General features: G+C 42.3%; 1 protein-coding gene across 2 annotated transcripts in view; it reads right to left on the bottom strand.

Annotated features, from left to right (window-relative positions):
- The window catches only part of LOC147014130 (zinc finger BED domain-containing protein 5-like), a 90,381-nt gene that overhangs the window by 37,314 nt on the left and 36,081 nt on the right, over positions 1-16,986 (bottom strand). Inside the window, exons 2-3 of one of the 2 annotated variants that reach the window (XM_085851826.1) lie at positions 16,791-16,889; positions 13,439-13,610 (exon numbers count right to left, since the gene is read on the bottom strand). The exons of the other annotated variant lie outside the window; for it this stretch is intronic. The gene's annotated coding sequence lies outside the window, so the exon portion shown is untranslated. The remainder of the gene's footprint in view (positions 1-13,438; positions 13,611-16,790; positions 16,890-16,986) is intronic. 2 annotated transcript variants of the gene reach the window in all.

Here is a 16,986-nt window from a genome sequence, read left to right as displayed (position 1 = left end):
GATTTTTAAAATCACATGTACTGTACTTGCAGTTGCCTGCCCTATCTTTTGACTTGGGCCAACATATACCATCATTATTCAAAGTCTACTTCCGCAAGTTACCTCCGCCACCGAAGGTGGAAGAAGATTAAGATTTTACCCCTGTCTGTTTGTTTGTTTGTCTGTTTGAGTGCAGGATATCTCAAAAAGTTATGGACAGATTTGGACGCAACTTGGTGGACACATTGGGTATGTGATGTGGAAGAATTGTTTCAATTTTGGTGAAGATCCAAATCCAGATAAGATAATTTTTTTTAATTTTTAAAGTGATTGAGAGATGGGGCCAAAAACGATATCTTCTTCTTCTTCTTTCGGCTGCTCCCTTTAAGGGTCGCCACAGCGGATCATCCGCATGATCCGCATCGAAATTTGGCACATGTTTTACGCCGGATGCCCTTCCTGACGCAACCCTGGTCGCCTCTTACGAAACACAGGGATATGGTACACCTATATATTTTAACCGGGGTATACACCGGCCCAGTACACTGGTACTCACTTCGCCGACCTCGGAAGGATGACAGGCTGAGTCAACCCCCTGGTGTATTAATTCAGTGGCCCAACGGGGCTTGAACTCAGGACCTTTTGGATCCCAAGCCGCTGCCCTAACCACTGCGCCAACACCAGGCTGGGGCCAAAAACGATATATAACATGATATTTCAAAAATGTATTGGGCCCAATATGTTCTACTTGATCAAGCATTGCTTGGCAGAGGTATACGCTCTACCAGGTGCCCTTCCAGTTTAAAGTTGTTTTCCTTCATAGGATTTTCTGGGAAATTCTCAAAATAGTGTTTTCATGTGTATCTGCTTTCTGCACTTCACATCCTTCAAGGAAAGTGGAAAATATCCTTTCATGGCGAGCATGACATAGCCACGTCGGTGAAATTTCCATGAGATCAGACTTCACTGCATCGCTGGAAGAGACTTAAGACGTAGGGGTGGGGGGGGGGTGGGGAACCCAGATGGAACAGCAGGGAAACTGTTCCTTAGCAAATGGTCATGCTTGTGTTCACGACATTTTGACCACGATCAGATCACATCTGATGGACACGCCATTGAAGATCCAAAGTATTTTCCTTGGAACAACCGGGGGAAAAACTGTGATTCAATGCAGCAATGGAGCATTCATCAATCGGTCCATGGCTGCCGATAGCACAACTCTGCAGCCGCGACTCTCAGCCATTCTGCCTCAGGTAAATTGCACCTTCCCTTGCAGCTCCGAACTGGTGCTCATATCAACAGCGAACTTGAGAACTGCGACCTCGCAACCGAGGTGCTCAGTTCTTGTGACTTGGAGCAGCGAGTTCCCGATATCAGCAATGAGACCACGGTAGATTCAACACAACAGTCTTCAATAAATCGATTGGAAGAACATGTACGTCAATTGTCTAATGATTGAAAAGGACTGAATTAAGATGGAGTAAATTTACTTAAGTTAAAAAAAGGAATCAAAAAAAATTAAACACTGACAATAGACAGAGTACAGTATATCTAAACTTACTAAATTCTAAACTTTCACAAGTAATACATAATAATAATAACATAATAATAATAATAATAGATCTGTACATGTTTAGCATGGGTATTGTTTGTAAAACAAAAACAAAATCTTTCATCAATCATGCGAATGTCATGATCGTCCATGGCGAGGAACTCTCCTTTCAGTTCGGATTATTTTAAAGTCAAAGTCAATCTCTCTTACATGTTGACAGTTTACACTTTACACAATCAAAGCCACACAAACAATAACGATGACAGCAGCAACAACTACATGTTTTATATATAAAAAAAACTTTTGCATGCCTTTCACTTAATGTTACATCCTCAATGAGACACAGGTAGACAGACAAGCAATATGCTTGTGAAGTACAACATTCTGTCTTTTGATGAAACCTGTCAGCAAAGCGACAGGTAGGCACACCACACCTAGTAGAAAGGAATCAGAGAGTTCGTTTGGTTATTCGTTAAGATCCTCCTAGTCCACCACTGATAACTTCTGACTTGCTCATCATTGTAATGCACTGTATCAGGTGAAAGAATAAAATATGAATCAAAGCAACTATCAAGTGCTGGACAAGTTCAGAGCTTGTTCGTGGGTTTTTCACTGCCAATCCTAATTGTTCCAATCGAAAGCAATGGATCTGCTCGAAGCAAGATCATGGTCTTTTAACTGAAGAGTTTGTGCTTCAGGATTCCTCTGAATTTGGCTCAATGTTTGCAAAATTGTCAGGAGGCAGTGGCTGCAACATTTATCTCCTGGGGACTCGGAATACAAAAAGGATGTTATGGGGCCGAATGTCTGCATCGTTTCCTAATATTCTTCAATAAATCCAGGAAGTTATCCCACTTGTTTCATTGCGTCTTTACTGAATGGCCGAAACCGCTTAAGCCTTCATAGCAGCATTTTTTCCTTTTTTTTTTGATATACACAATGTCAAGTCTCGTATACGAGCTAACACACAGAACGTATAAGAAGGGGAGCAAGAGACAAGAGGGATGGGAGAGGGAAGCAGAAAACAGTGGGGAATAAACACATGAGGAGATCTGTGGAAGGGAGAGGGATGGGGTGGGGTACACAAGGAAAACAAGATGGACACGACAGAAACTTTCAGGAAGGAAAAATATTTAATCTTTTAAAAAATAGAGATTAAAGTCGATGGCCCATTATTACAAAAGTAAAGAATGATGAACCTGGGCAGTGGGCTAACCCTTAAAGGAAGCAGCAGTCGGGAGTTCCTCTCGAGAATCCTATTGGATAATTATCGTTCGCTTCCTATCTCATTACTCAAGACAATCAGAAGCAACAAAACAAGTTCACAGAGTCCAACAGCACGTCAATAACAAATAAAGTGCATTAACTCAACTATGGAATGCTTGTTTAAGGCTTTGTTTAAGTTTCAGTATAAATACAGACCCAAGAAGACCCAAGAACTTCATACAAATTTGCAGAGTTTATATGGTGGAGTCAAAGGCTTGTCAGGGCACTGCAAGGACGTTGTGATTTGTTACAGAAGGTATTGAATATTTAAAAGAGGAATTTCCAGCAGGTTGGAGTCATGATCTTCTTCCACAAGCCAAAGCGCTTGTATTAAAAAGTGAGTAATTAGGTGCCAAACTTAAGTTTATTTCTCGTGATGAGCTGGCATGCAGCATGATAATTTGGTTAACTCTTCATTGGTAACAAGATTTACTTTACAAGGTTTCTTTCCTTGAGCAAGATAATAGAAGCAAACACACACTTTCATTTCCTTTAACCTTTCTTTCAAACCCAGTGGATATCAGCTACCGATCATTGTTGTGGTTCTACCGGCAGGTGTTCTGTATAAAGACAGATTGGCTCATGAAGGAGATAAATGACAGAGGGCAACAGGTTCAAAAACCAACAGGAGGTTAAAGGTGAACAGGGAGGCAAAGACATCGCAGATGAATGGGTGGGAGGAGAGGGGCTCGATGACTTCAGGAGAGAGCAGGGATGGGTATTGAGAAAAAGCACGACGTCATAATGGGTCGCTCTCTTGGAAGACGAGGCGGGTAGGGGTGCAAGACAACAAACACAGGAAGTCAGTAGATTCCATAAATATGAAAACAATTGAGATGGTGGAATGAAAGTGAGTGATTAAGGTTATAGTTTGTAAGGATAGAACTGAGTGGGTTGGGAGAGGTCAGAATGTTGAGAGGGCAGAGGGAGCAAGGCATGGTCAGGTGGTCGATCGCTTTGATGTTAAAGAGCAATGACGGTTTAAAATAAATGTGGATAGAACCTTGTTTAACTTTGTTTGTAAGACATTTATTGTGCATTTATCCTTGGGCATTCCTCTTCTGTAAAAATCAGAAACAGACTTATCTGCTTTATAACGCTAATTATGCTTATGTATTGCAGAATGGATTTCCACATCCTATAACATATGGTGAGACAAAGCGACGTCGGATGATTGAAAGACCATAGATCAAGGATATTGAAGATTATGTATATAATTTGGGATCAGTTATAAAACATGCATCTCCACTGATTAATGTTATTGTCAATGTAAATTAATATTTTAGCTTATTGAAAGAATAAGTGGAAGAGGCGGAGGAAGAAGCTCGATACAAACGTTACCCCATTTTGAAAAATGAACAACCATTCATAACTACTTGAAGAAGCCCGTAGTGAAAATACCACTATATATATATATATATATATATATATATATATATATATATATATATATATATATATATATATATATATATATATATATATATATATGAAGCCTTTTATTCTTGTGCTGGCTTAAAGAGCTCAAAAATGTAGGATTCTATATTTTATAACAGCAAATAGAAAAAACAAGCTCAAATGAGCTAAGATCCTCGTCCTCTTAATGATGACGTCACAAAAACGAATATGACGTCATTGTGATGTATCAGGTTTGCGATAAATTATCTGTGCTAATGCCCGGCTTGATTCCCGCAAACAAATTCAAACAGCTTGCCTAGTTTCGGAGATAATGGTATAGGTGATTTTCATTAGCGGCGATATTATGACATCAACTTTTTTTCTAGGAAGAATTTCCAAAATCGGACCTTGTGAACTTGACCTTGGGATGAAAATGAAAAATCGAGCTCCTTGGGGCTATGTAGGTGCCATTGGGCTAACCAAATACCGAAACACCTGCCAGATTCGACAAACCCCCTAGGAGAAGATGCAAATTGAAATCAGCTACCCCCTAAAAACACAATTCGCAATTTTCTAAGTTTGTGACCTTGTAACCTTGACCTTGGGACGAAAATGAAAAATCGAGCTCCGTGGGGCTGTGCATATGCCATTGGGCTAACCAAATACCGAAACCCCAGGCAGATTCGACAAACCCCTCGGAGAAGATAATTTTTTCTGTCAAAATTCGCAATTTTCTAAGTTCGTGACCTTGTGACCTTGACCTTGGGACGAAAATGAAAAATCGAGCTCCGTGGGGCTATGCAGGTGCCATTGGGCCCTATCAAATACTGAAACCCCTATTAGATTCGACAAACTCCCTAGGAGAAGATGCAAATTGAAATCGGCTACCGCCTAAAAACATGTTTTTTGGGCGTGGCTCTGCCCATAATGGGCGCACCAAGCCCATTCTCAGGAAAACACAACTAGATCATGATATAAACCTCCCACCAAAATTTTATCAGGACCGGATCAAACCCCACGGAGCTATGCTCGGGACAGACAGACAGACAGACAGACAGACAGACATACAGACAGACAGACAGACAGACAGACACACAACAATAACGAATAAAGTGGTCACTTATTTTTTTCGTGAAAATATTTTTTCGTGATCCAATTATAGACCTGAATAACCTAAAGAATATACTCGGTGATCAAATTGGAATCACTGCAATGAGACTTCCTTTTTACATGGAAATGACAAAGTAGACTCTCACTGTTCAGTAGATGGTGCATGTAGCCTTAAGCAATCTCTTTTATAACACCCTACTGGGCCTATAATGGCATGGTGCTGGATGGTTCCCAACAGACTCAGGTGCCAGCACTGTGAGTCGTCTGATAAGCTACTCTGAAGGAATATTACAGGAAGTGAACATTTCTTGGATATGCTACTCCACACAAGCTGTCGAGCTGCAGGTGTGAAATGTCACGATTCATGTCCAAGTGTAGATTTCAGTCGAACCTCTTCTTGCCTCCGTCATACATATTGGAAAATGAGGGCTGTCAATTGTCACACCAATTAAAAAAAGAGCATCACCTGCCAACAGCTCAATTATTATGCCCTTGCTCGACTACTTTTGACGGCTAGTTGAACAATCAGATGAGCAACTGATGCGTTATTAAGATTCTTGCCACGATGGATTCGTATGCCGTCACAACAGGAAGGTGAAGCAAACGAAAAGTGAAACAATGAAGGATTGTGACAATCAATGGCTATTTCATTTGTTTAGCAAATGATGCCAATCAGCAAAACAAGATGGGATTGTTTTTACTTTTGATGCAAAAGTAAATTTGTTTCTCAAATACATTTCATCCAGTCATTCTTAATAATTAACACTGAGACATTTACCTTTATGCTTGAGCTGCAAAGAAGGGATTGATGTGAAAAAGGAAACTTTCACAGATACTGAAACACGCGACTCGGTGATTGATTAAATATATCGGAAAAACCTACTTGGTACATTTGAAGAGTTCTCAGAATAAGATACAGTACTCACAGTAGTCTATGCAACACCAACTATTATATTTTACATATAAAGTAACAAAATATGATTTTATTACTAGTTATCTGTTTGAAAAATAAGTTTGCCGTCCCTAGTTTCCAAAATATGTTATCCTATGTTTAAAAAAAGTGGTATTTCTCAACGAATTATCACATATTTTGGATTATTTAATATATCCTGGATCGATCTAAATATTATGTACTCAAAATAGTGTGAGGAAGACTGTGAGGACAAAACATGGAAATGAGTTCCATGTTACAGGAGAAGGCCATTTGGCCCATCATGCCTGTGTTCCATCAACCCCAGATTAATGAAATATTTCAGTTTTTATACTTAATTTCACTTGGGGAAGGACAAGTGGAGAGGACAACAGTGGTGTTGGGATGGGACATCATAATGATTTACATGATTTTTTTTACATTGACACTAGTCAGTGTTTAAAGCCATGCCTGTAAATACTGATCGAAAAGTGTTTCAAGCTTAACTAGTCCCACATCGGCTCTAGATGCAGACTAGCGTAGATAGTCTACGTCGATGCATACGTGCCCTGATGTTTATCAGTTCTTCTTCTTCTTATTCTTCTTCTTCTTGCATATGGCAGCTATCATTTTGTTGCGGCACGGCTATGCCGCTGATGCTGTGCCTCAATACCAGTATACTGATACTCATTTTGCCAACCTCGAAAGGATGACAGACTGGGTCAACCCCAGCTGGTGTTAATTCAGCAGAAAACAGGGCTCAAACTCAGGACCATAAGATCCCAAGCCAGCCACCCTAACCATGAAGCGAACACCCAGGTTGTTGAGAAGATAATACATGATTGTATGAATGGGAGCATAACTTCAAATCTAATATAGGCCTACACATACACCACAGCTTTTCTGCAACTGTTTTTGAAAGAAAACATGCCACTTTTGGGGAAATTATAATTGCCCAACTTTGTATATGCTGCAAAGAACTTTGTTAGTTTTGTGTCACATGATCTCATCACCCAGTAGGCTGATTGACTGACGCTATTAACAAGTCGGTAGAGTTGCCTGGTGTTGGCTTAATGGTTAGGGTGGCAGGCTTGGGATCCTGGGATCCTGAATTCAAATCCTGCTCTGCTGTTGAATTAATACCAGGTGGGGTTAACTCGACCTGTCACCCTTCTGAGGTCGGCAAAATGAGTGCCAGCTTGCTGGTATACTGTGTCGGAGTGGCGACCCGTCCAGGATTGTGCCCAATAGCCAAGGAGACTGCTTAGGTAGCACCAACGCTCTGTACAGAGTGTGGTCCCAATGGATGGATGGATGGTCGAGTTGCAGAAAACCAATCAGTCCTTATGTTTTTGCAGCTTGCCCACAACTTCCATCAAAAAAAATCAAAACTCCCAATAAACATTTGCAACGTTTTGTTGTGCAGCGTTGCATCGTGTATACAGGCATCCACAAGGGGACTTTAAGCCGGCTGTCCCACCTGCCAGCATTCACTTGTAGACGTTAAAGATTTAATGGTACATTTTAAAGAGTAGGCCATTGTGTGCTGGTACTTTGGCAAAATTCCAAATTTGCACCCTGTCTGAGGCCTGTTTCAGCAGAACCCTGAAATGATGTAGCCATCTGTCCAAAGTAAATTCATACCTCTGGAAACATTCACTAACAAGTTGTGAATATCCTCAGAAGAGTATGGCAGTTGTTATTATTGCTAATAACAGTAAACAAGCTCAAATGAGCTAACATCCTCGTCCTCTTAATGATGAAGTCATAAAAACGAATATGACGTCATTGTGATGTATCAGGTTTGCGATAAATTATCTGTGCTAATGACCGGCTTGATTCCCTCAAACAAAATTCAAACAGCTTGCCTAGTTTCGGAGATAATGGTATAGGTGATTTCCATTCGCGGCGATGTTATGACATCAATTTTTTTTCTAGGAAGAATTTCCAAAATCGGAGATGGTTACTGCCTGCGCGTGGGCTTTCTGCATATACATGGCAAGTTTCACGAAGATCCGATGAAAATTCTGGGTTGTGAAACAAAAAATGTCAAAAAATAGGAATGACGTCATAAAAATTGATATGACGTCACAGTGATGTATCATGTGCGGTAATTCATCTCTGCTAATGCCCTGTTCGATTCCCGCAAACAGAATTCAAAAAGCTTACCTAGTTTCGGAGATAATTTTTTCGGCGATTTCCATTAGCGGAGATATTTTGACGTCATAATTTTTTTTCTAGGAGGAATTTTCAAAATCGGAGATGGTTACTGTCTGCGCAGGGTATTTTTACATATATATATATATATATATATATATATATATATATATATATATATATATATATATATATATACACATATATACCAAGTTTCAGGAAGTTTCGATGAAAACTGTAGGCTGTGAACAAAAAAGTCCACAAGAACAACAACGTGAGTAAGACTTAGAGATCCTCCACGAGGATCTAAAAAAAAATGAAAATAATAATATATTATTATTATGTCCAAGTCTTCAGTGTTAAATATAACTCTTTTCTGGTTCTTTGACATGTGCAAGATGCAAACACTTCAGCACAATATTGCAAGCAGAAGGAATCAGAGGTGATAGGCCTCTAATTCCAGCTGCTGGGCTACAGTTCTGTTATCAAACTACAGTATTTCATGCTTACATGGATTCCTGGATCTGGTGGTACTCAGCAACTTTTACAACCATAAATTTCAACCATATCAAGGATTAAGTTCTTGCTTTCTGGAAGCATGCATTATACATTACTACAAGAGAATGCCTGATCTTTATCTCCACCTTATAGATCACAACACATTCCCATCCTCAAAATGGCCATTAAACTATGAAACGTTATCCCTCAAATCATTGCTTAATTGGCACTGAAGGTCCAACGATGAAGGTTCATTTGGAACTGGAACTTTAGGTTTTGATGTAATTCCCAGCATGGCATTATCAAACTGACAATGATGATGGATCGTCAGGAAGGAATACTGGAGTGAGTGATTTGATATATTCATTTTGAATGTCGTTTGTACATTATATGATGGCAGAGACATCAAAATGGGTAGTGGTGGGAAGGAGGTTAGGATGGGGGAAATGGGGTTGGGATAGATGATGAAATCGTTTGTGGAGGGGGGGGGGATACACACCCTTCTGGACGTGCAAGCCTAAAGAATGGCCTCGGCCAAGGGAAAGTAGATAAGCCTGGTGCAGTAGTTGGATTAAGTTTGAGGTCACCCAGGCCATCAAGGGCATGGCCCCTGTGGTAGTGGTGGTTGTGGAGGGGGGAGGGGGTGTCGATGCAAGCTTCATCCAAGTGAGGTGCATCGTGACTGCAGTGGTTGAATATGTGAGCATGGGTTAGACCCCTCAAAACCCAACCCAATCCGGGTAGTGCTGAGAGTATACCCGAGTGATCATGCAACACATGAACAGCTTTTCCCCTGTGTGGAGTCTAAGAGGGCACAAAGAAACAGGGCTGTGTGCTGCGAGGGGTGATATGTAGCTGCACTCATCAGAGAACTCACTCCTCACCACCAAATCAACATTGTTATAAAAACCCGTCACATCCCGCAGTCTTAGTCGTGGTAGAAGAAAGAGTTCACATTTAAAAGGAATCTTCAATTTTAGCTTTCCTGTGTGCTTGTATATGTAGTGCTGCATGAATTATTTCCCATAATGAGAACTAGAAATAGTACTTTAATGTTTTTTGTTTTTTTGTATCCATAGTGCAGGCTCATCGTAGAGCTAGTACTAGTAGTGGGGCAACTTAGCTAAATATAGCATAACAATTGTGCATTTTGTGAGGAAAGCACCAAATTTGGCACACTAGTAGCCGATCATATTATGAACAGATTTGGATATTGGGCCATCTCAAAATTTTTAATGGCAGTGGAAAATGGCTGCCACAGCCATCAGCGGCTGAATTTGAGATGGCCCAATATCCAAATCTGTTCATAATATATTAGGCTAATAGTGTGCCAAATTTGGTGCTTTCCTCACAAAATGCACAATTGTTATGCTATATTTAGCCAAGTTGCCCCACTATAGTACACTCAACGGATCAGGATGCAATAGGGCAAACTGAACGGGTCAAGGAACAGTTGAGAGAAGGGGGAAACACCAACAGCTGATACAGAAGATACAGAAGATACAGAAGATACAAATAGATACAGAAGGAAACTCCAAGGAGGGAGAACTAGAAATCTGGAAGCTGGAGGGATTGGGTGGGGTGTGGGGGGGGGGGTTAACGAGGGTCGAAAATATCATAGTTTTGGATTGGTGATGATCTGAGATGGTGGTGACCAGATGGCTGGAAGACCTGGAGGGAAAAGATTGAAGAAAATGTGGAAATTGGTCCCACAGGCAGGAAAAACGAGGAACACATGACTGGAGGTGAGCAGTAATCCTGGATTTAGGTAGTTTCACCCGAACGGGGTTGATGGTTGACCATGTATGTCTTGCAGAATCGTGGGGGGGGGGGGGGGTTGAGGGCAAAGCACAGAAAGAGCAGAGGGTGTCAGAGACCACCGACCTGTCTGTGATGGCGAAGTGATAAGTCCATAGACTCAGCTTCATCGTGGGAGATTCCATTGATATTGGAGGCCTTTGTTTCCAAGGCATCAAGCTGAGCAGGTTGAGAGGCAGTGGCGGGAGCCAGCCCAGAGGGCAGAGCATTACTCCATGAAGCTGCAGATGAAAGCCTTGTAGGTGGATAGGAATTCAGGTGTGCCAAGGAAGGACTTTGTACGACGAAAAATGCCCAGTTGGCGGCTGGCTTTGGTGACAAAACCGGAAGCACAATTGTTGTAATTCGAAGGGTTCACAGAAAGGTCATTTGGACAATCGGGGCTGCAGCACATAATTCCTTTGGGATTGTAAATTTAACTCCCAGGATCATGTAGAAGCCCAGCTCATTAATATCTACCAGAAGCAAGTCATGAATTTTTAAAAGTAGCAATGAAGGCTTTCCATTCTTCTCAAAAAGATCCACATTGTATGTATGATCACAAAGCTGAGGGTAAAAAGAATAAACACTTGATGCAAAGACAGGTTTGTGATACAGATGGGTGGGTGTTCCCTCGGTAGACAACTGAATGCCTGGGTGTATGAGGTCACATGATTTATCGCTTTTGAGAGGTCTGGGATTGCAGCAGGTGGAATATCAAAAGCACAGAGATGATGGATGTACTGGTTGGTAAGCCTGAGACGTCTGCCAATAACTGCCTGCATCAGAATGTCTGCCAGCAAATCTTATTGCTTTCCTTTCTTCTTAATCTGGTGCGTACCCTCAAAAAAAGCATTAACTTCATGAACACTCGTCATATAACCACAATGACGTCATACAAGCAAGAAAATTAACCCAGATGGGTAATGTCAAAGTGTCTGCTCTTCTAAGATAATTTGAATGCTTTAACAAAAGCACTGATAGTAGTGTGGTAGAGAAGAAAAAGCAAAGCAATAGTTGATGAGTTTTATAATTTGTTGTTAAGTCTGAAAACATTACAGGTATCCATTAAAGTCTATGAATTCATCTTTCTCTTCTCTTGCCCATCGAATAATCTCCCCAAGTTTGTCGTCTCACACTCTTTCTTCCAGAACTTCAAGTCTGCTGCCAATTATCACCTTACGCTCTCTTCCATTTCTACCTCTAATCTTTCCCGTATCTAGTGTGATCCTGTTACATGTTCACCTCCAAATCTCCTCGTGCTACGGTACATCCATACCTTCTTCTTTTGCTGTTTCCCCCCTCATCCCATTGTATGTCTACTGACCTTTTGCCATCTGTTCACAAATTCGTTTCACCATGTTTTCCTATGTTCAAGCCAAACTACCACCCTACAAATATACGTTGAATTAACCACAATGAACGTGCAGCGATGCGCATTCAAAGTAAAAGAAGACAGATACCCTCACTTATGGACATAGATGGAATGTTCATGAAAAACAATCTCTATTCACTGGAACGATGGCTTGCCAGCTCAAAAGGAAATCCTCGCATTACTAAACTTCAAATGCAAGAAAACATATACTCGTACTACCTTACAATGTTGTTGCCAAAAAAAAACAACCTCTCATGTACCTGCACATTGATGCACCGAGAAGAGCCAAAATAGTAGTGTCATTGGCTTTCATGACATGGATGTCAGATATAGGGATGACAACGATGGAGGATGAGGATGAGGAGCCATAATTTGAAACTAAAGTAGTGGAAAAGGTGTCAATGCATCAATCATTGTTTATTACAAACTTTCTTGGCCCCTTGCTCCCGTGCCTGCTTTTTCTAGTTTATTCTGTCCTTTTCGATCGAAATTTCTTCAAGCTCCTCTTTATGCACATGAAGTGGATTATGATCTGCATAATAAGGTATTCGTGTTACATTAAGCTGGTGCCAGTGGCTCATTGAACATGTATTGCCAGTTCAAGATTTTCACAAACTGGCTGACCGGGCCAAATGATCAACTGGACCCTTCTTGTGACAGGAAGTTGTAATTTCTCCAGAGTGTTGGCAAAAACTCAACTCTACTCTTCGTTGAAAGACATCATGACATTTTAAAGATTGCTCATGGATGGGTCCCCACTTCAACATCTATCAGACGGACGTACACTTTTTGATGCAATGACCAACCTGCAAAGTACCAATTTGATGGTTTATAGTCGGGTCACGAGTCACCAACCGATCAGTCTGAACTGTAAGTCCATCTGCCAGCACGGATCGCAGCGACGCCCCACGAACGAACCGTTCAAATTCAACGTTGGAAGAGGAGGCCATTCCACTCGGGTTTGAGGCTCCGCTTGGTACCTTCATCCAACAGGCCTGATTACTTCACAGGATGGTCTCAAAAGGTTTCGGGGGGGGGGGGGGTGAGCTCTCGGGATGGGAAGTCCTAAAGCAGAAACACTATAAGAGCTGGAACAATGATGGATTTGACGCTCGAGTTTCCAGCTCCGGTTATTGTATTCATCGTCTTCAATCACTGAGATGTATCAGTAGGTTATGATAATGCATGCATACATAGGTGCACCGTGGTGTGGTTAAGCAGTCATGTGACCCGCCCGTGTTCCACTGCTGTGTTGTGCCCGTGTCCGAATTAAACCTGTTCCCACTTCAGAGCCTTCACCCCTGTCTGTCGAGTACATTACGGTGGTGACAAGGATGTCTTAGTGCATCGGCATATTGCAAGAATACGCAGTGGGAGATGATTGGGAAGACTATACCGATCATCTGAAGCAGTAGTTCATGGCCAACAAAATGGACACCGATGAGGACGCTGAAAGGTGGCGAGCTGTATTGCTGACCTTATGCGGCACCCTGACATACAGCCTCATCAAAGATCTTCTCGCCCCAGCCAAACCTTCCGACAAGTCGTATGAAGAGCTCGTCAACCTCCTGAAAAGACATTATCACCCTAAACTAGGTAAGATTGTCTCGAGATATAAATTTTATACCCACCATCGTCAAGATGGTCAGTCAGCATCTGAGTTCGTGGCTGGTTTATGCCGACTCGCTGAACATTGTGAGTTTGCAGATAAACTCAAAGAGATGTCATGTGATTTATTTATAATAGGCATCAACGACGACTCAATCCTGCGGAAACTCCTTGCTGAATCCGACCCCAATTTGGCTAAAGTCATGGAAATAGCCACTGCGTGTATGCAAACTGACAAGAGCCTGCGTGTGATCTTTAACAAGTCAAAAGTAATCGACTGACTTGAGAACATACGTGAAGGAGGTGGTTCCTGTAGTTTGCCCAGCTAACATAACTGTAAGATATGGAAATGGCGCTCATGTCCGACCACGGCTGATAGTGCATCGAGAAGGACCAACCCTCTTAGGCCGAGATTGGTTACAAATAATCAGACTTAATTGGAGTGACGAACAGAGTCTCCATCTCTGATGTTGGATACGATACCGTGCTCAACAAGTACCCTGGCCTGTTCAGCGATGGTGTTGGCACCATTGCAGGGCCCAAAGTAAGGATTCATGTTTCTGCAGATGCTCAGCCATTGTTCCATAAGGCTAGACTTGTACCCCACATGATGCGATCAATGATCGAATGTGAGCTTGACCACCTGCAGATCGAAGGCATCATCTCACCAGTCAAGTACTCTGACTGGGCAGCACCTATCGTTCCAATACTCAAAGCAGATGGAACAGTGCTCATTTGTGGGGACTACAAAACGACGATCAACCGCTATTCAAAGCTGGATGGCTACCCTTTGCCCAAAGCAGAGGATCTGTTCACCACTCTCATGGGTGGCCAGACATTCATGAAGCTTGACTTGACCAATGCCTATGCTCAAATGGAACTGGATGATGATTCCAAGCCCTATCCATGCATCAACACTCATCGAGGACTCTACATGTACAACAGATTCCCATTTGGCATACGCTCTGCTGCACCAATCTTCCAACGCAAGATGGAGACATTATTGAAAACTGTACCAAAGACAGTCTTATTCCAGGACGACATACTTGTGACTGGAAAGTCACAACATGAACATCTCGAGAACCTAAACGAAGTCCTCAATTGGCTGCACGAGCTGGGTTATGTCTAAGGCATGAAAAGTGTACCTTTATGGCATGTGAAGTTGAATACCTGTACATGGGTCATCAAATCTCCTGTCGAGGCATTTTGCCCTCTCCGAGTAAAGTTGGAGCAATTGTGAATGCACCAATGGCCCAAAACATTTCAGAACTTCGTGCATTCCTGGGTATGTTGATCTACTTTGGTTATTTCCTGCCTCAACTAAGCACAACCGTCGAGCCTCTGCATCTTCTCAGGAAAGGCGTTGTCTGGAAATGGGAAGCTGCCCAAACAAGAGTGGTCAAGGCTGCCAAAACCATGCTGTCCTCCAGGCCGTTACTTGTCCATTACAATCCATCCAAATAACTTCTCAGTTGTGACAGCTCTTCATATAGCATTGGGTGTGCATTGTTGCAAACAAATGGAACCAGTAAACTCCAGCCTGTTGTGCATGCATCACAAACCCTATCTGACACTGAACGTCGCTATGCTCAAGTAGAACAAGAGGCATTAGCGTGTGTCTGGGGCACCTTGAAGATGCACCAACATGTCTTTGGAAGACATATTACCATTGAGACTGATTACAAATCCTTGTTCGGTCTCCTGGGAGAAACCAGAGCCATTCCGCCCACATCATCAGGTCATGTACAATGTTTGGCGTTGACCCTTGCCGGTTATGACTATTCATTGGTTTACCACCTGGGTAAGGAAACGTACTGTGCTGATGCACTCAGTCGCTTGCAGCTTCCAGTAACCATCCCAGAACCTCCACAATCTGGCGATATCATTCACCTCATGGCTAACGTCATTCACGACGAGGTGCCCGTAACCGCTAAGCAGATTGCTTGAGCTACCAATAGCAATTCAGATTTGTCACAAATTAAAAGCTGTGTTATATCATGTAATTGGACATCAATACCCGAAGGGGTGAAACTGTACCTCACCCGGAAGGATGGGCTCTCTCTTGATGCAGACTATACCTGCTTTGGGGTAGCCGAGTGATAATTCCACCTAAACTCTGCGGGAAAATTATCAGTGAACTCCACAATGCTCATCTTGACATAGTCACCATGAAGGCCATTGCTCGAGCCCATGTTTGGACAGTAACATTGAGTCCAGTGCACGCCATTGTTACACTTGCCAAGCCCTTGCTAAGACACCGCCACAGCGTCCATTGGCCATGTGGTCGTGGCCATCAAAACCATGGTCCAGACTACACATCGACCATGCTGGTCCATTTAAATGGAAGCTCGTCCTTATCGTAGTTGATACCAACTCCAAATGGATTGAAGCTCTCGTGGTGCCATCCTCACCTTCTGCTGTAACAATTGAAGCTATACGTTCCATGTTCATGCAGCATGGTATTCCAAACTCCATTGTATCAGATCATGGATCGTCATTCACGAGTTTAGTTTCAGAAGTTTTGTAAAATGAATGACATTAAGCACTACACATCTGCCCCCTAGAAATCTGCCAGTAATGGTCAACCCGAATGTGCTGTTCAGATAATCAAGAATGGTCTCAGCCACGTCAAGGAAGGGTCCATCCAGCTTAATGTCCACTCGTATGTTGCTCAACTACCGCATCAGACCAAATCAAACCACCGGTCGCTCACCTGCCAAACTTCTGATGGGTCGTGAATTAACAACACGGTTATCATTATTGCACCCGGACGTAACGGCCAAGGTTGAGAATCACAAGTATCAACAGAAACGTAATCATGACCAAACGTCTGTATACCGCAACTTCCAGATCAATGATCCTGTGTACGTGTTGAACTCCGGATGTGGAACCAAGTGGTTATCTGGCATCATTATCGATAACATTGGTGAAATGATGTTTCTTGTGAAGTTGTGTGATGGTAGATGCCTGTGTAAACATGTTGACCAACTCAGGTTATGTCACGGGGAGCCAAACATTGAACCGGCTCAAGGTCCATTGTCACCCACTCCTGTATCAACACCACCTGCATTTGAACCTGAGGTGTTTCCTCATGAAAGATTTTCACCCATCAATGTACTGTACCTGAACTCCTTCCTGACCTTGTACCCTTTATTGAGAAGCCCACAGCAGTTGCAAGCAAGGACAGCCCTCCACTCGCCCTGAGAAGATCAGCTCGTGTCTGAAAGCTTCCTGAGCGTCTTGATTTGTTGAAAAAAAAGAGGGAGGGGAGATGAGATGTCAGAACTTTATGATAATGCATGCATACATGAGTGCACCGGGGCGTGGCTACGCAGA

The sequence above is a fragment of the Eptatretus burgeri genome, chromosome 13, assembly GCF_056783735.1.
Source record: "Eptatretus burgeri isolate ZD-2024b chromosome 13, Ebu_testis_v1, whole genome shotgun sequence".
Taxonomy (NCBI): Eukaryota; Metazoa; Chordata; class Myxini; order Myxiniformes; family Myxinidae; genus Eptatretus; species Eptatretus burgeri.
This window is presented reverse-complemented; position numbering and strand designations above follow the sequence as displayed.